At 35.2% G+C, this 20,619-nt stretch overlaps 1 protein-coding gene across 5 annotated transcripts in view; it reads left to right on the forward strand.

Annotated features, from left to right (window-relative positions):
- The window catches only part of KHDRBS2 (KH RNA binding domain containing, signal transduction associated 2), a 389,665-nt gene extending 369,721 nt beyond the window's left edge, over positions 1 to 19,944 (forward strand). For 3 of the 5 annotated variants that reach the window (XR_014692078.1, XR_014692080.1, XR_014692082.1), the window contains 5 exons: positions 629 to 685; positions 1,224 to 1,351; positions 3,393 to 3,497; positions 16,245 to 16,411; positions 17,972 to 19,944. The gene's annotated coding sequence lies outside the window, so the exon portion shown is untranslated. Of the gene's footprint in view, positions 1 to 628; positions 686 to 1,223; positions 1,352 to 3,392; positions 3,498 to 14,391; positions 16,412 to 17,971 lie in introns of all 5 variants that reach the window. The other 2 variants (XR_014692079.1, XR_014692081.1) reach the window with 2 other exon arrangements.
- Positions 19,945 to 20,619: the final 675 nt, after the last annotated feature.

Raw genomic sequence — 20,619 nt, forward strand, 5'->3', positions numbered from 1 at the left:
TTATTATTTTTTTTTCACCTCTGGTAGCTTTTTTCTTTAGTTATTTATTAAATAAATGGTATCTGCTTAGAAGTCACTTCTGTTGACGACCCTTGACAATTTTTTAAACATAAATATAAATTCCATCTCTATTTGAGCACTGAAGACATATCTTTGTTTTCAGAAGCGCTGAGTAGCCTACAGCTTTCACTAGACTCAACTTCAGGATCTCAAAAAACAGAAATCATGACTTTCTAGATATCCTCACACAAAACACCTTTTAATCCCCTTGCATCTCTATACAGGTATTGTAGAAATTAATATATTATGGATTGTGATACAGACAGCCAGTGTTAATGAAAGGCAGAAGATGTATATATTACATTAATATTTCACTATTAGCTTGAATTGCAGCTGAAGTGAGCCTACTTGATTTTTCTAACAACAACACTAACGACTGGGACATGTTACTCTACTCATAAAATATAGTTATGATCCATGTAAAACAGGAAGCAAATTAGAGGATGAATTGGTAAACTGCATGCATTTTCCTAAAGGTAGACAGAATGAAATGTAGAGAATATTCAGCCTGAAGATAATAGATATAACATTGTGAACTATACCAGTAATAAATATATTAAACTTTCAGGTAATGATAAATCTTACTGGTGAGTTCTGCAGCTACCTCCACAGCATGTAGATTCAGGTGAGTAAACACTGTTTATAAGACTGATACAGAATTAATAAATGCTTAGTTAGGGTTGAATTTAGCATGTAGACAGTGCCCTGAAGTCTCCATCCTGTCAAAGTCAAATATTAACGTTTATCAAGCTGACCACATGAATCTGCTCAGCAATAGAATCTGGTTAAATTCATTCCTTCCTCCTCCTCTATATCTAAGGTGACCAACCAAGAAGTTGTGTTCTCCAGACATGAAATGGCTTTTTATTACTGAGGTTCACCATGCAGATCACTAGAAGTTACATAGTAATCTAAAAGGAAATATAACTGGAAGTATAGCAATAAATAAAAGTGCCTCAAGGTTCCCAGCGCATTTGAATAGTGTTTCATGAAGTTATATATGACATCGGAAGATCACTTTAATGTTTTATATTTGTGCTTTTGGTCACTGTGCTCTTCCACAGCACTAGTGGTTGAAAGTATCAATCACAAAGTCTGTAACATAGGATTTAATACAGGAGTTTTCCATTTGCTGTTGTGGTTCACGCTTGCTTTCTTTCTAGCTCTGAGAACAACTTACCTGCTGAGGACTTAGTATTTCATCCTTCAGTAGATAGAATTGTTTTCGTCTTACCCTTCCCAGTGGAACAGAGAGGAAATATAGTGTGAGTACATATGGAGTAATGCACAGGTGAGTAACAGCAACACAGGCAGCCTTATTCAAATATATTATTGGATTAAAAAAAAAAAAAAAATCAAGTAATAATACATGATAAATAATAGTAAGTCTGTTACCATCCTGAAGTATTCCTGAATGTTCAGTAACACCATAAAAGATGCTTGTATTTACTACAAATAATAAAGCTGTAGCATTCATATAATCAAATTCAAAGCAGTTCAACTGCATAATTTCCGTGAAGAGGTGCTTATGAAAAACAAAATGGAAGGCTCATTGCTTCCTAATCAAAAGCAGTCAGCTTTATACACCAGCCAGTTAGGTGATAAGTTTGTCATTTCTCAGCTGGAGAGAAGTTGCCAAGAAGGCTTGACAGCCTTTAAACTTCACAGACTATTTTTGCCTGTTTATGAACCTCATGGTGATCTACTAAAACTGGGAAACTGGGAGGAGAGGCTGGGTAACAGCAGTTCTATTAAAATATACTTCCAGCAGTGAGTGAGTCAAGTAAAGTTTATGGAGTGAAAAAATGTGTAGCTCCTGAAAAGAAATTTCTACCACCCCTCAGATCTGGTTCTTTCTTGTCTGTGTCTGGCTACTTTGGGGAACTGAAGAATATCAATGATTAATTGCCTAGGTGACAGGCTTGTAATACATCATTAAAAGCCAGAGATCAGGTAGTCTGAATTAGGATGGGAAGCTCTGTATGAATATATTACTGCTATATACAATTAACAGCACAAGCAAGAAATCATTGAGTTTCACAGTTTAGAACATTGGCAACTCTCCAGTGAAAAGATATTTACAGTGGTTTTACATTGCTCTCTACAGGCTATGTACAAAAGGGAGAGACACAAATTCATATAAACCAAGGCAATAACAGAGAAATCTGTTTTTGAACTCTTCTTTCCTTTTAAACAGCATGGGCTCTGCTAAATAGGAGAAAGAATTATTAGAAGGTGGAAAGCATCTAGGTTACTGAGGGTAAATCACTCTCAGGGGAATAACTTTGCAATCTGAGCAACCGAGTCTGACCTTTATATGACTTAGGATGAACAGATCTCTGTTTTAACCCAGCATGAACAGCAATTGCAAGGCAGCTTACCCAAAGTCACTCAACTACTGTATTCTGCATCAAGGTCTGATTTCTCCTCCTTTGGCAATTCTACCAGCGTCCTAGAACAATTTTCTAATGCTGACTAAATGTCTTCTATTTCACATCCTCATGTGTGGGATTCTGTAGGTATTTTAGAAATGTTTAGTATTGGTGGAAGTCCCATCAAGCTTCTGAGGTTCTTAAATTGCTTCTTGGAGTTTATTTGTCTTGTAACTCAGGTTATAAAAGTAGCACCATAAACATTAATTGAACAGCCATTAAGCAGTATGGCTGTTTGTTTTGGGTTGATAGAGGACATAAAGCTTCATACCCTGTGGTGGAAAACAATTAGATACAATGATGAACATGCTATTAAATATACCATTATCAGACTTCTATCATTTTAACTTTAGAAAATAGCAACCAGCTGTAGCCAAAACATACACAAGTGATAGAAAGTCATGTTTTAATTGTCATGTCATAGCCTGTTATAAATATTGTAGTTTTTAATGTTTTATGCTAATGACAATGACTAATGGTAGTCATTATCTCCATTCATTCTCATAAAAAAAATTCCTCAAGAGAATATGATCATAACCAGAATGCCGTTTAAAATTAAACTGTGTTTTTCTAAAATAGAGAACATAAAGAACATTTAAATACCAAGAGGCTGGCTAACTAATTTATTTTGTTTTGAGTGTGTTTGACAACTACAGCTGTTGTTAACTGTGCCATGAGTTGAACTGATATTCCTCTCAGAAATATTTTTGGCACACTAGCATGTGTATACATGTCATGTCTTTGTGTGTTCTCTGCGGCATGGGATAAAAGGTGAACTTCACAGTGGGATACCTGTGGCCAGAAAAAATATGATGCTGCCCCTGTAAAGCCTTAATATTAAGAACATTGAATTTCTTCATCCATTTCTTATTTCAGTTATGAATTCTGCTTACTTGACAGGTACAAAGTGCTTCATTATGTGCACGAACAGAAATGCTTAAATGGATGAAGCAGCTATTTACATCTGATAGGAGCTAAGTGGGACATTAAATTAATGCCAAACAAGTGAGTGCTCATTTTAGTTTCATTATAAATGGCTGCAGCACAGCAGTAATGTGTTGACTCTCATGTGCTGACAAGTTCTATATTTCTTACAAAATTCCCTTAGAACTCAATGTGGAAAGACAAATTCACACTCTGCATGATGAAATTAGCAGCAGATGCATTAATAATTGAATAAAAATCTCTGGAGAGACACCATAGTTCAGCAGGAAACTTGGTGACTGGCTCTTTTTAACTAGGGATTTCTGTCACAAATATGCGCTTACATAAGCCCTAAGTTATGTCCCAAGACCTCCTGCCTGTAGCCACCTTTTGTATCAAATCTTCATCCTACTTTTAGATGTCCATGTGTAGTTAGTTTGAGCAGATCTATGAGTATACAGCCATGCTTATCCCTTCTTCCTCTGTGACTCTCCTCAAACTTTCAGTCAAGTTCAACACAGTCCCTCTTGAATTTGTTTCCAAAAGATGAGTGCAAGACTCTACTGTATGGAAGACTCTTGCCATAAAACCCCACATTTTGAGTTCCTATAGAGTCAAAACATTCTCCTGTGGTGCAAGAGCCAGCTATTGAAAGAACCAGCATTGAAAGAGAAGTGTTAAAACTGTACTGTCATCTTCCATTCTGTCACAGGGATATTGGTGTCCTCTGAGTGAACCATACACATTGCAAATTCCAACATTTGTGAAAGAAAAGAGCTTCTGTCCTTTGGACTGTAAAAGGAAACAAGAAGATTGCTAGAAAAACTCTGCTTTTTACAGATCCTCCCAAGGGCATGATGTAATTTCTAATACCTAAATTATGATCATTCCTCACACCAAGTAATATTATACTCAGAAGACATTGACAAAACAGTTTGACATCTTGTAGACAGCAGTACTACTAGGGTAAATTCTCATGGATTTAAGATCAGTGCATTATTGTACTAGTGCCAAGAGAGTAATATCAATTTGAATAATCTAAGAATTTGTCCCAGTTGGGAGAAGAGTAGCAAAGTTTAGCACACTCTTACTTGATTAACTCAACACACTTACCAGCTCTACTAACTGTTCTTTTAAACCTTGGTCACTTATTTAGAGGTGCACAGCTGGAAACTACCTCTGTGTTTTGTTTTCCTCCAGTTGCAAGTTATTTCACAAATCTCAGGATGTGGAAGACAGAAAATTTTAACTACAAAATGTTGGTCTGTATTTTCTGGAGTTTCATCAGCAACAGGAAAGCTAATTTTAATCTTAGGTTTTGAAAATATTAATATCATTTTGCAATGTTTTCAATAGGCTATGATGTGATTTAATAACATATACATCTTTAAAAATTTCAATAAAATAAATAGAAAGTACAATTCCTCCTTTAGATATGCAACTTTTTTATTCAATAACAGTAGATGTGTTTTTTATTCATTAAGAACTTGGTATCAACTTTGTCCTAATCAAAATAATGGATTTGAAATCTTTTTAGTGCAAGTCCAAGAGATTCATATTTGTGTAACGATATACTGTCTTGATCTATTAGACACCCTTCAAATATCCTGCAAATGTCTTAGCTGAGGAAAGAACAGTACCCTTTTTGCTTTGCAGTATCAGATTACTGATGCAGATGTTAGAGATCAGAATAAAAGATGAAGTAAACATGCTAAAAGAATACTTGTTTCAGTAACACCTTTTCTTTTGAGGTGTTTGAAACAAAGATGTAGAAAGTAAAGTGGACTCATTTTACTGGGCAGGCATAAGATTTCAGTATAATATTTTTCATTTGATTCACACATATTAGCGGCATTTCATTGCTGTTATTAAATAAATAAATAAATAAACATGTTACCATATCTGAGCTCTGAAGGAAAAGACTAGATACATAACCATGATTGTGCACTGTTGGATGAGAATCATATACCTGAGTTATATAGGCCAAAGAGGAATAAAGAAGCTGTATTGATGGGGAGGAGGGGAAGAGAGATCACAAGTCATTAACTATGGCTTTATTCTTCATGTCTCTGTACAGTACGTTTAATCCTATTAACTGCTCTCCATTCATTATGTTATTCCCATGGAATAGGAGTCTAATTCTGTTCCATGTTAGTCATGAATATTATGCAGTCCGATAACTTTGTAGCTTTTGTTAGTGTGTACAAGTCTCATCAGAGGCTTCACTGTTTATTCTTAACATCGGAAATAATCACTGAATTTCACCTCTCCAGGCAATTATCAATCCTGCAGAAACAAAGAGATGTTTCTAAAGGCACCTAGAGAATGAATAAACCAATGGCATTTACCCAGGTTTTTCACGTCACTGGATTTTCAAAACAGCAAAGCAAACTAAAAGAACCCCTTCTCTTCTGCTATCACAGTCATTTTGCACTTTAGTATATGAGGATTTGCTAATATAAAAGCTATTGAGGAAGATGTGGAGTGATTCACTTCTAGCTCTGCCCTGAAAAGTAAATAAATGAAAAATAAAGTAAAATAAAGTAAATAAAAGAAAAATAAATGTTGCATTTCAACAGCTTTCCTTGAAATGTGACTTTATTTAAATAAATAAATAAATAAATAAATACATAAATAAATTCTTGTTGACTTCCCATCAGACATAATCAACTTAGAGGTAGAAAGACAAGTTTCTAATTGCCAGCTCAGCAACTGGAGATCAAGTGGTATGCTTTTTGCTTTATACCTCATCACTAATGTTGATGTTTCTGTAGGCCAGAATTCCTTTTCCTTTGTGTAGTCACAACCTTCTTCAAAGTCTTCACAGTTTTCCCCAGTCACCTTTTGCTTTCATTATTATTATTTTGTCTCTTCTGAATTGTTTGCACAGGTAGCATTTAGATGTGCCATGGGAACAAGTTGGCAAGTCTGTTGGTGATTCATTTGTGTATGCGTACTTTCATACAGATTTCTCAGAAGAATAAATTGAACCTCAAACTAGATACGTGAGCATGTGAGCAGGGAAATTATAGGGAAAAAAAATATATATATATGAACTTGAACACAGTTAAACACAGAAACTGGTAAATGTTGCACTGTCCATATGCACACTGTTGAGCTCAAGTTCTAGGAAAGGCCAGCACAGCTGATGGAGAGTAAGGTGTTGCAGCAGAAATTTATTGCAGCCAAAAACAGCATAGAATGAAATCTCTTTCCTTCGTAGCTTTTGGGATGACAGATTATCCCTAAGTATGGACAGTGTCACTGAGAGTCCTACCCTACTGTATTAGAGCAAAACAAATAAAAACAGATGGGATTATTGTGGGTGTCCAAAGAGTCTCTGAAGGCTGTGAAAACTCTGCTGAGCTGGCAGACCTAAAAATTCAATACAGCCACAACAGAATGTATTTGAGTTCTTTTTAGTGCACCTTGAGGACAGCAAGGCTGTGTTTCTATTTATTCTGTGTAAACCCTCTTTAATTTAAAAAATCAGCTGGGATGGCAATTATACAGACTTATACAAACATTTGCATAAAATGATGCCCTTCATTTATCCCAGCAAGTGATACTACAGTTCTACATTTTCTCCTTCTGATATCTGAGAAAGTAGGACCTGTTTTTCCAATGTCCTATGTGACAAGTGCAGCCTCTTCTAATCACAGAGAGATGGGTTTATTTTTATCAGCTTTTCCCCTCTACTTTCCTTGTCTATTGAAGGAATCTATATGATGGCCTTTCCCATCATAGTCTTCACTGGTTCCCAAACATTTCCTAATCTAATTAGTGTTGTCAGCTTTCTTGCTTCCCTTCTGTCTGTCTGATAACATGTAGATAATGTGTGGATAATGCATGAGATGTCCACTGACTTTGAGATTAAAGTGTCTATTTTAAAGTTCACTATGCATAAATGTCTAAAATTGGACACTAACTTAACACATGCAGTTCCAAAGTCTTCGGTGTTGCACAGTGGAATAGCCATTAAGCAAGTGGAACTTTTCTTCAAGGTCTTATTTAGGAGCTAGCTTTCAGCTGCTGTTTCCTGTCATTTCTGTTACCCTACCTTTGCTAATCACTTATTATATGAAGCTGATGTAAGATTTGCGCGTAGATGTATTAAAGTGACTTTGGTAAAGGTAGGCTTTTATTACAAACATGACAGTAAAACATGATGAATATTGCGGTACAAATAGAATTCATTTAAGGTCTGTTCACCAAACCATCATCCTTATGTAAAGAAATTTTCAGTATGAACCTCCACAGATGTATGTACTTTTACTTAAAGTACTTTTACTCTTGTTATTTTAAGAAAACATTTTTGAACTGAGATGGTACAGCAAAGGACTCTCAAAAGATAATTACAGCTTCAAAGCCTTCAGTTAGGATTCTTGTGTATAAACAACTAGATTCTCTTCGTTATTCCCTAGATAACTGCACTAAGAAAGTGAAGGGACTGTTAGAGGGGTGGAAATTTCAGGATGCTAGTGGAAGATGAAATCACAAAGCTAGAGAATTTTGAAGATTTTTATTTTTTTTTTTCTGAGAAAAATAAAAATCTGTGAATCTCAGATAATGCTTAGGATGGTCAACAGAAAACTGGACAAGGGACATGGGATGTAACATGGATCTTAACAGTGGCTGCAAAGAAACTGCTCATAAACAGTCCAGTTTATGTTACTGCAAAACTATGTGACAGCACAGACTTCAACTGATGACTTGGAGCAACTTCTGTAAACTGTACCTAGACCTGTGCAGAAAGACAGAAGTTAACACAGGAAGCTTCCTTGCCAAAACAACTGTACAGTTTTAACAGCGTGCTTGAATGAAGTTAAAGCCTCCAAACTGAATCTAGCTTTCTTTTTTTTTTTTTTTCCAAGCAATGGTCAAGTTGGGGGCTGTAAATATATGCAACATTTTCCAGAATATTAAAACAGGCAACAAATTAGTAACATTTATGTAAATAAGAAATAACCTATGTCACAATCCTACTCTTATAAGGGTTAAAGACTAACCATCAACATGTACCACTCTGATCTCTCAGGAAATGTAACAGGGTATTACGCATGTACTATATAACACAGTGGATTTTGTGAAATGAGCTATTACACTGATAAACAGAGAACCTCTTCCAGGTGGAGGGACGTACATACAAACTGACGATCTGCTGGATAATCAATGCCAAAACCTAAGCTAGATGAAAATTTAGGAATATCAGACATTTGTAACAGTGTCTTGGCAGTGATTGTGTCCCCCATGAGAAAAAAATGTGCCAAAAAAGAAAGTTCATCCCTAATCTCAATAGCTTGATGGACAATTTTTACTCTAAGAATATACTTTTTTTTTTAATACAATGTCACATTGCGTTAGATTTTTTTTTTCATATTAGATATGTGGAAGAAAGTTCATCAGCAGGGTTCCCATAGAAGATGAAAATGGGATTTAGAGGTTTTATTCTTTTTGAGGGGTGTCAAGATGTGCTTTCATCAGAATTATGGCTGTTCCTATTGCCTATAAACACATCTTTATGTATGCATGTGAAAACAGTTTTAGCTCAGTCCTTGCTAATAATTTGTCTTAAGGATTTGTTTATTTTATGCTTATAAAGAAATAGTTATAATCTATCTCTGTACCTTTCTGTTTTTGCTGTTTTCAAAATTAAATGAATAAGGAAACTGTCATCAATAGGGAACATTGACACTAGTTTCCATTTTAGTCACTATAACTTTTCAAGCACTTTAGACTCAAGAACACCTTTGGGCTATAAAATAATCTAATATTCTAATTGCATTTCACATTCAACTATTTTTTGTTTCTTGGACATCTGTTATGCATTGAGCTGCTGTTTCTGTTGAGATGGCTGCAACTTTTAGATATTTTCCATTAATACAATGAATATAAAATCAAGGAATATACATTAGTAGACTCATCAGCATATTTTTCAGTTGCCTCCTTCAACCACATCTCTGAAATTTCTTAACAATTTTTTCAAATCTTTATGTTTTTATCTCTTCATGTTTTTATGTTCTTCTTTTGAATTAAAGCGTATTTAACCTCAATCTTGATATGAATACCAAGGTGCTGCAATGTTAGTCTTCTAACATAGCTTAACAATTCCTCTTGCTTGTTATCATAATCTTATCCAGCTTCTTATCCTCTAACAGTCAGTCTTTATCAAGAGAGATTTTTAAGGCATGATAGCAATGCAGTAAAGAGCAAGGTAGAGCAAATATCCATCCATAATGACTGGATATTTAATTGGTAGCTGAACCATGGCCATTTCACTTCTTAGGAACTATGTCATTTGTCTATAAAAATCAGAAATTCTATCTTTGCACAGCACCACAGAACAGGCTACAAGGATTGTGAGACATTTGCAGACTATTCTAATGCATGATATAACAGTAGAAAGCACATTCTGAATTAGATGGAAAAATGTTATCTATGTATACTATTTCTGTGTTCCAGGTCTCTTTCTAAGCTGCTCTACCTTCTTTATGCCCCAGAAACATTTTTTATTAAAAAAAAAAAAAAAAAAAAAAAAAAAAACACTCATAAATACACATTTTAAATAAATATACATTTACTCATAAGTATATTCATAAATACAGATTTTGAGTGAAAAACAGTTGTTTTCCTTGTATATAAGAGTTGTAGATAAGCATTAAGCTCATCCCAGAATCTGTCAGTTCAGCTGACAGAATGAGCTGTAGCTTACAATAAGTGTAACAACACTGTAGCGAGTAGTTCATTTCAAAGACCATGATGTTTCCATGTACATTGGCAGAATATGGCATTTTCCCGTCCTATCAACCAAAGGGCAGGTATTTCTATCATATGGAAATTGGTTGGCACAACTGTAAGCATCTTCTCTGCACAACTCTGAGCACAACTTCTCTGTGAGCATCTGGAAAAGGGAAAACAAAACAGTTTTTGTCAAGCACAAAAGAGTGAAGGGCAATACAAGAGTAAATAATAATGTATTTAGGCATATACTTTAACAGATTTGAATGATACTGATCCAAGTGAAGCAAGTATAAAGTGGTAAATGTAATAACCTCGAAAAATAAATATGGGAACTCATTTAGGCTTTTTACTAAAACTACAAAAAGTTGACTTACCATAAGCTACAAAACATGTCATTAAATCTGCGCTATTTACCAATAACTGCCTGTTGTGGTTTCTGAGCTGCTCCTGCCTCATCCAGTATTCTGAGTAACTACATACAACTCCAAGAATAATACTTGTAAGGAAGTTCCAAGTGTCAGACTGATGGAAAAATAAATAAGTAAGTAAATAAATATCAATTAAAAAAAAAATGTCATGTCTTATTACAGTAATGAGAAACCCTATTCATCTCAGTGGGTGTAAAGGTTATCAGATTTGTCTCTAAAATTATACCATGTTAAATGTAAGAGCACATAAAATGGTTTAATAGATGGGATACATCATAGTCATTTCAGTGGTGTTCTCTGAGTACAGTCTGTATACCAATAAACATCTCCATGATTTTTCTTAATTCTGTTAAAGTACAACATCACCTCCTAATATTTATAGAGATCAAGCAGACTCACTTCAGGATGAGCTGTAAATACATACCAGAGGTGCTGTTTTCTGAAATGTAAACAGTTGGCATCTGCTGAACCATAATCCCTAAATCAGAAACACAAATGTTTGGATTAAAAAAAAAAAAAAAAAAAAAAAAAAAAAAAAAAAAAAAAAAAAAAAAAGTATAAAGCCTCATTCTTTGTTGTTGACCTCTCAATGCATATTTTTTCACTTTCACTGTTACATGTGTGACTGGTATTCTTTATCCAGGACTGGAAATTCAGGGTGGCTATTTGCCATATCACAGAATTTCTAGGTTGGAAGAGACCTCAAGATCATCGAGTCCAACCTCTGACCTAACGCTAACAGTCCCCACTAAACCATATCCCTAAGCTCTACATCTAAACGTCTTTTGAAGACTTCCAGGGATGGTGACTCCATCCCTGGGCAGCCTGTTCCAATGCCTAACAACCCTTTTAGTAAAGAAGTTCTTCCTAACATCTAACCTAAAACTCCCCTGGCTCAACTTTAGCCCATTCCCCCTCGTCCTGTCAGCAGGCACGTGGGAGAACAGGCCAACCCCCACCTCGCTACAGCCTCCTTTAAGGTACCTGTAAAGAGTGATAAGGTCGCCCCTGAGCCTCCTCTTCTCCAGGCTGAACAAGCGCAGCTCCCTCAGCCGCTCCTCGTAGGACTTGTTCTCCACCAGCTTCATCGCCCTTCTCTGGACCCACTCAAGCACCTCGATGTCCTGCTTAAGGAAGGACATAGTAACCACAAAGAACAAAGGTGTTCAAATTCTAGCCAATCCAAAGCTTCACTGAGTCTCACTGACTTCAGGAGTTTTAAAATCAACCTTTCAGTTCAATTCTACAGATATGATGCATCATGAAGTGGCTGAGACCTTATATTTTCAAGAATCATACAAATTAAAGAATATATATTTTATATCTTTTTGATTACACGTTTGTTTTGCTGGGGACACTAATTCTACATTTCAGGGAAGACAGAGATTGTCCACATGTGAAGGATCAACACTTTAAAACTGAAACAAAATATAAAAATTAAAAAAAAAATTAAATTCAGTAAAGTACCCTTAAGTGCAATTTTAATCATTTTAATAAACTCTTTTCATACTCTATGTTCTATTCATTTCTAATGTCATTAGAGTTCATTTTACTCTGTAAGAAGAAAGGAAGCTTTTTAAATTTGTTGTTTAGTTAAACATGTAGGATAGGTTAGGTGTTAAATTTTAGGTCTGTGATTTTGAATTACTTCAAAATTATCAAAATAAATAACTTTTGTCTATGTAAATATGTGGGTCTTGTTTTCTATGCTGTTATATATTCCCTGTCATAAGAAATCCAAAATTCTAGTCAGAATAAAAAACAAGCCCTGAATTATAGTGTTAATATTCACCTATTTCACTTTTCAAAATAGTGTAATTTCACCAAGCATCATTTTATCCAAGTTGTAAAGGAAAGTATAATCCACATTAAATAACATGATGTGTATATTTTATCTGATAAAGACCAATTCTGTACCTCTACCAGGAGAAAAAGCTGTTTCCAGTTGCTATGACTTTTAATGATCATAATTTGCACTAACCCATATCCTGAAATCACTCAAGAGAAATCTGGTTTTTCTTCATGCTTACTCATACCCAAAAGTTCTTAGTAAACAATAGAAATCATATTTTATTATGGCTGCAGCCTTGACACTAGAATTGACATGGTACAGTGAATTGGTATTTATAGTTTGTGCAACAGTACATTTGATCCTTGATTTTATTATTCTACTGCCACATAATTCATGTCCTTACAGATTTTATCATACTGAATTACTTATTCACCTCAAGCAAGGCCTAAAAAATAAGAACTGTACCTCTTTAATCATATCCATGAAAAGGATCTAACAGCTGTGAATACTGTTCTGGCTGTGGGTTTCTGCATGTGCATAAATCTGTACACAACCCATAAGCAGAACACCAACTTGGGTGCAAAAAAAAAAAAAAAAATTTTGATTTTTTATCTACGTTCAGTGCCAGTAATAATACTGGCAAAGAGTATCCCAAACCTTGAGTTAGTTTCTATTGTAGAATAATATTTGCACCTTTTGTACAGAAAAGAGAATTCTTTCCAATAATCTTTCTAAAATGCAGAATACATTATAACAGCCACCATTAGTAGGACCTATTCAGGGTTTTTCAACTTTTTTTCTGTTTCAACTTGTGAATATTACTTTTTTGGTGAAAAACCTAATTTTTTGGTGAAAAACCTATGAAGAATATTCTTAGAATCACAAATGTACCTGGGAAATATGAAGTCATCACTTTTATTTTAATTACCAAGTTTACTTCATCATCATTGTGCAATTCTACTATCAACTGCATGTATCAGTTCAGGCTGGGGGATGACCTGCTGGAGAGGAGCTCTGCAGAGAAGGATCTGGGGGTCCTGGTGGATGACACATTGACCATGAGCCAGCAGTGTGCCCTGGTGGCCACAAAGGCCAATGGGATCCTGGAGTGCATTAAAAGGAGCATGGCCAGGAGGTCAAGGGAGGTGATCCTCCCCCTCTACTCTGCCCTGCCCAGGCCTCACCTGGGGTACTGTGTCCAGATCTGGGCTCCCCAGTACAAAAAAGACAGGGATCTCCTGGAAACAGTCCAGTGGAGGGCCACAAATATGCTACAGGGTCTGGAGGATCTTTCCTATGAGGAAAGACTGAGAGACCTTGGACTGTTCAGCCTGGAGAAAAGAAGACTGAGAGGGGATCTTATTAATGTTTACAAATACCTGAAGTGTGGGAGACAAAGGGATTTAGCCAACCTCTTTTCAGTGATTTGTGGACAAGGGGTAATGGCCACAAAATGGAGCACAGGAAGTTCTGCACTAACATGCGAAAGAACTTCACAGTGAGAGTGGCGGAGCACTGGAACAGGCTGCCCAGGGAGGCTGTGGAGTCTCCTTCTCTGGAGATAGTCAACGCCCATCTGGATGCCTACCTGGGCAACCTGCTCTAGGGAACCTCATTTGGCAGGGGGGTTGGACCCGATGATCTCTTGAGGTCCCTTCCAACCCCTACAGATTCTGTGATTCTGTGATTCTATATTCATATTGTATACCTACATGCCCCTTTGATCAGTACTGCAATGGGAAGAAAAACCCTACAGGAATTAAAAACCTTGTTTCTTTATTTGTTTCAAAATGTGTCTGTGACTATGGACTGCTACACTTCCTACAGAAAATAAAAGAAATTTGAATGAAATAAATGTAAACACAAGGATTTAATGACTTGACAACATTGAATTTGAAGACAAGCCTAAAGTGATATTTAGAGAATCAATTCTGAAGAAGCCTGCTTGACATCTAGCTTCCAACAACAAAAATATTACTATTGTTTTTGTTTGTTTGTTTGTTTTGTAATTCAGGGTATTCTGAATTGGGTAAATCAGTCTATCCAGCTACCAGGGAATATCTCTATCCCTTGGTATCTATATCCAGTCTATCCATACCAGTGAATGCGCATATGACATATATATAGCTCAGAAGGAAGAAAAAAGAAGAGGAAGAAGAGGAAGAGGAAGAGGAAGAGGAAGAGGAGGAGGAGGAGGAGGAGGAAGAAGAAAAAGAAGAAGAAGAAGAAGAAGAAGAAGAAGAAGAAGAAGAAGAAGAAGAAGAAGAAGAAGAAGAAGAAGAAGAAGAAGAAGCTTAATGTCAGAAACCATTGATAAAATTAAATTATTTAATTTAAATTAGTTTTTTGTGGTTTGCCTTATGGTAAAATATTTCTGAGTACAAAAAAATATTTCCTATACATAATAAGATCTACTCTAATGTAAAATTTTTTCTTTTCAGGTTGGAAATCAGGAGAAATTTCTTCTCAGAAAGAGTAGTTAGGCATTGGAGCAGGTTGCCCAGGGAGGTGGTGGAGTCAACATCCCTGGGGATGTTTAAGGAAAGGTTGGATGTGGTGCTTAGGGACATGGTTTAGTGGGTAATATTGGTGGTAGGAGGATGGTTGGACCAGATGATCTTGGAGGTCTTTTCCAACCTTAACTATTCCATGATTCTGTGAAAATCCCTGAATCCCTGTCCTTTCTTCAAAGGCCTGGCAGAAAACTGGGTTTCCTACTTATAGGAAAGTTTATATTGGTTTATATTACTTAGTTTATATTTTTCTAATATTTTTCTAACTAAAAGCCAGAGTGCCCTGAAAAGTTAAGCTGGCTCCAGTAAATGCCATCAACATACCATATCACAACTCTTCGTGTTTATTTAATTAGACTTTACTCTTTCTTGCCTCTCTTGAATGGTATTTGTGCATTTGTTATTCTCCAGGCCCATTTTTAACAGTCCCTTCAAAACAAAACATAAAATCAATGATGCTGAAGTTTATGATATTAGGCAAAAAATGAAAGTGCCTAGCCCTGCTGTATATAGGATGCATTCATGTAGCACTTTTAAAACAGCAATCTCATTCTGAGAAAAGGATGAGCCATATGGCTCCACTTTATGGGTAGGTGGTTTTATTGTATCTCAGAACAAAACATTTATGATCTTTAAACAGATTCAGATTACTCATGTAGATGGGCAAAGTAGCCATGCATGGTGTTGTACTACATTTTTCCCTAATAAATATATAGATTCAGTGGGATCTTCTTATGTTTTGCATAGTTACTTAAGATAAGACTACAGTAATGAAGTCATACCTGTAGTCTCTAGTCCCTCCAATTAAAAATACTATAAGAATGCATTTTATTGTTTCAAAGGCATCGCAACAACTAAATGGGGCATTCTGTGGTGCGTTGCCATATTGCTATTTGAAATATATGGACACTAGAAAAGGTTGCAAGTTCACAGTTCGGTCACCATGTATGTTTGTGTGTGCAGATGCCTGGGTACCCACGTGTGCATACATGAATACTAGATCTTTGAATGGATCCTAAATTGCTTGCTTTGTCTTTGTTCCTTCCTTTCAGTACTGAGCTGTATATACAGATTGAAAGTGAGAAACTAATAAATACAGTATCTAGTTTCATTGTAACCCCTTCCTGATTGATGACATGCCTTCTCCCAAGATTTAGCATTATACTGAAAACCAATTGGTATAACCTGCAGCTAAAACTGCTCCTTGGAGGTCTGCTTCTTTTCTAGGGAAATATGGTTTTCATTAATACTCATGCTCAGATTCAGGAAAAAAAAAATATGCCTGAGATAGTGTATTATACTCAGAACTTTAAGCTATTGCTCTTCTTAATGGTACTAATCTATTTTCCTACAGAGAACCAAGTGAATTGTTACCTGTCAGTGCATCCCCATGTTCATCTCTTAATACTTGTGGGTGTGATACAAACCACCTAAAAGAAATTCACTGCCTCTTTTACTGCCCAGAAAAGACTGTTTCCTGTGTTCCACCAGTACAATTTTCCTGTTGCACATTTTGGTTTGGTAAGTGCTAATGCACAGATTCTTACCTACTGCTTTTAAAATGCTTACTGATCTATAGAGACACAAAAAATAAACAGTTAACAAGTTGCTCTAACAGACAACACAGTCCCTCAGGAGACAATCATAACATTGACACCAGCATTGAGATATTCTCTCTCCTGAGCACCATTAGCAATAATTTTATCACTGAGTGTTTAGTTAATTCTGAAACATCAGTCCCAAGACTAGGGGGTTCTTCAGGTCAGAGGTTAACAATAGGCAATACCACTTCACTATTATTTTCATTGTCTTTTGAAAAGAAAGAGGAAAACAACCTAAAGTCTTAAACTTCCAGCTAAGAGCCCCAGTAATACAAAAAACAGAGATAGCCCCAGATAGCAAAACCAAACTGTGAACACAAGTGTGCATGGTATTGATTTTTTTTCTTAACTGTTATACAAAAGGACAAGTTGTGTCTTTTTATTGTTTTTATTTTGTTTCAATTGATAGTTTATTTTGCTTTTAGTCTGGTTTTCTCCTGAATTAGCCAGAAAAGCAGTAATTTTGAGGACATAGTGTCCACTATGGATAATAAGCTGGATAGTGGGATACTATTTGAAGAGAAATATAACCCTTGTAAGACTTAATAGTTAAACAGTAAACAGAAATTTGTGTAGAATTGTTTGTTCACATTTATATGACTTTTACTGGAAAGCCGTGTGTTATTATGCTATGTTGAAAAGAATGTTGAAAATCAATATGTATATATATATACATAAAATAGTTTTTAATGAAAAAAAGAAGGAGAAAATGCACCAAGAGCAAGACAAAAGTGAAGGTCTATCTCCTAACTTAGTTAAGACAGAAGTCATTTCACTGTGGCCATTAGATACCTACAGGCAAAAAGTATCTGTGACAATTAAGAGCCTTCTAATTTAGGAGGAAGGAATGTATAATTAGGGGGCCAAGAATTCCATTCTGACTGTCACTTCCACCCCCACCCCCAAGAAAAATAACAATGGAATTTTTTAACAGTAGGAACAACTTGCATCCTTCTGAAATATACACCACATCTTAGACTGAAGCTATGGAGGCTGGCAGAGAAATTCTGGGACTCTGCCGTGCAGGAAGATAGACTTGATAATAATGTACAATTTCTTCTGCCCTTAATATCTATTTCTGAAGTTAAGAATCTATAAATCAACCAAGATGAATCTGGGTCTCAGTCATATATATTTTATCATGTAATTACATTTCCCTTTGAGGATTGTAATTCAGTTCTCTTCAACTTTTTTTTCTCTAAAACTTTTCTACAAATCCCCAAAATAGAGTCTTTCACATTCTAATAATTAGACCTTGAACCAAAGAGAAGCTCTTCAGCTCAAGACTCTGAATTGTCATGAAGAAAATTTAAATAAACATCATTTTAGCTTCTTTGTTATGAGTGAATGCATCAATAATCTAGCATTAAATGTGTTAATGTCTGTTATAGCCCTTGAGCTATACAAATATGTGGTTCTATTTTGATCATGCTTGATATCCTGTGTCTTGACTAGGTCTTATTCCATTCTGTTTCTACAGGTTAGTGAGACTTTAATCAAGAAAAAAAAAAAAATCTAATGAACAGCAATTTGAAACAGAGCATTTGGAAAGGTCAAAATGGTATGCTACATCCTTATTATCCAAAAGAACAGATGAGTTTAATATCCTGGCAGTGTTTTCCTGTGAAGAAGATATTAAACAAGAGCTGAAAATGGCACAAGGTCCCCTCTTCCTTTCTTGTGACAAAGATTGTAACAAATGATGAAACTACAGAATAAATCTCATCCTGCTTTAATGTTCAGACTGGGATCCTGCCTAGATTTCAAAAGCCTATGCTAACCAAACAGGTATTTGTTTCAACACATGGTATTTGTATCAGGTGTATCCACATGAAGCAGAACTCTTTTAAAATACTTTTTACTACTAACCTGGTTTCCATCAATATTTTCTAGTTTTAAAAATGGGAAGAAATGGTAACAGAAGGTACACAGTGCAGTGAGTTTCAAAAAGTACTGTGTTGAACTGCAACAAATAATGTACTGCATCAGCACTGCTTAAATGTAGAGTTGTCATCTTCAGTTTGAATAGACTGCAGAATACAAACAATGTATTCCAACACAGAACGCATTGTAAGTGTTCTGCTTCGGAGAGTCCCTGAAGGTATGGAAATGTTTGAAGGCAAAGGAATTTGCAGTATATCCCATAGGTTGTTAGCAATTTGATTAATACAAGGAACTGTCACTATATGCTTCCTTAAATCTTTAAATTGGTGTTCATATTAGATCTTATTTTTCCAAGTGAAAAAATGCTGTTTTTACAGATTAAAAAAAAAAAAGTGAGCATATGACATATACCTTTGTTAGTCACTTGCACTCATTCCATCTGAGATATGAGGTCTGCTATTAAGAACATAACAAGTTATATATATATTCATAATTATTAAAGAAAAAAATATAATGTTCCTAATATTATTCCTGTCTTCAAGTATTGCTGGCTGAAGTAGGATTACATGGTTTGGCACAAGAACTCACAAGTAGAAATCATATGGAACCTCTTTTTTCCACACCATTTATGGAATACATCCAGAAAAATAAAAAATGAAAAAATCTCCATGGTACATTACATGCAGTTTCTTGCTGAGAAAAGCCATTTTGCTTTTGTCACAAAAATAAATAAATAAATAGATAGATAAAATGTGTTTCCAAGTCTTGAGTGAATATATATATATATATAAATATATATATATATTTGCCTTTTACTTTTCCTTAGATGTTTCCTTAGGTGTACTTTTTCCTGTTTTATTTTCCACTGGAGATTGTAAATGCATCTTTTGTTTTGCAACTGTAATGCAGAATGCATTTTCAATGCATTATCAACGAGCAGCCTATTTTGAAACTTGAAAGGTTTTGAAAAACTATGGAAAAAAGATAACAGATGGGTGTTCATTTCATAAATGCCAATGGAAAATGTTTTCCATGTGCCTAATAAAAATCTACTAGATACAATCTAAAGTTTCTATTGAGTTTCTTGTGATTTAGATAATATCCCTGAAACTAAAATGACAAAAAAAAAAAAACAAAACAGGTCTTTTCTGCTTCCCAGTCTGCTGAGTATGCAGCCTACAGTAAACAATGAGCAAAACTATTTTTTCAGTTCTTAATTATTTTTCAAAATTCATATCCATGGATCTTTATCATGTGAATTACAAAGTCTGACCATATATAATTCTACAACTAAGAAATAAAATAGATGTTGTCATATCCTGATTTTTAAAAATCATGGTTATGGAATGACTGAGTACAGAACCCAAAGTACTGAGGGGAGACTCAGTGTTGCTAATTGCACTCACTCCAGCATTTCTTAGAGAGTGAATCCCAAATATCAGTTCAAGACAGTGACTTTTATTTATACTTTTTCAGTTTGCCCATGATTATGCAAAATGCTGTTACTGTGTCACATACTATTGGAAACACCTTGAGTATATTATGCAGGTTTATTTGGTTATTTCATAAAATGTGGTTTGTTTGTTTTTGTGGTTTTTTGTGTTTTTTTTTTTTTTTCCAGTAGGTGATCACAGTATTTCTGTTTGGAAAAATTGCCAAGATAATCAAGTTTATGTTGTAAACCAATACACCAGTTTGCAGTGAAACTTTAAGAGGTACCTACTTCCCACACATATCTTCAATAAATCCTATGGTGGTTGGACATTTCAATGAAATCTTTCTTTAACGGAGAAGGTAAATAGTAAAAACTGAACGTAACTGAATGTAAAATGTTGGACCTGTGAACTCATGAGTCATATCTCAAAGCAAAGAATCATATAATCCTCTGTGATGGACATTCATTAAATTAACAGCAGATGGAAAAAAAAAAAAAAAAAAAAAAAAAAAGATACAATTTCACAATTTCTTATTGAAGCAAGATGATCAAAGGAAGAAGTCAAAAGACAACTGACCATCTGTAGCACACACATTCTCACACATGTGGTTTTGCACCAGGATGTGCTGGTTTATTGTAATCCCACTAAGAAATGTACCATGAAATATTCACACACAGAATCACACAGAATTTTCTAGGTTGGAAGAGACCTCAAGGTCATCGAGTCCAACCTCCAACCTAACGCTAACAGCCCTCCACTAAACCATATCCCTAAGCTCTACATCTAAGCGTCTTTTGAAGACTTCCAG

Source organism: Aythya ferina (genome assembly GCF_964211825.1).
Source record: "Aythya ferina genome assembly, chromosome: 3".
Lineage (NCBI taxonomy): Eukaryota > Metazoa > Chordata > Aves > Anseriformes > Anatidae > Aythya > Aythya ferina.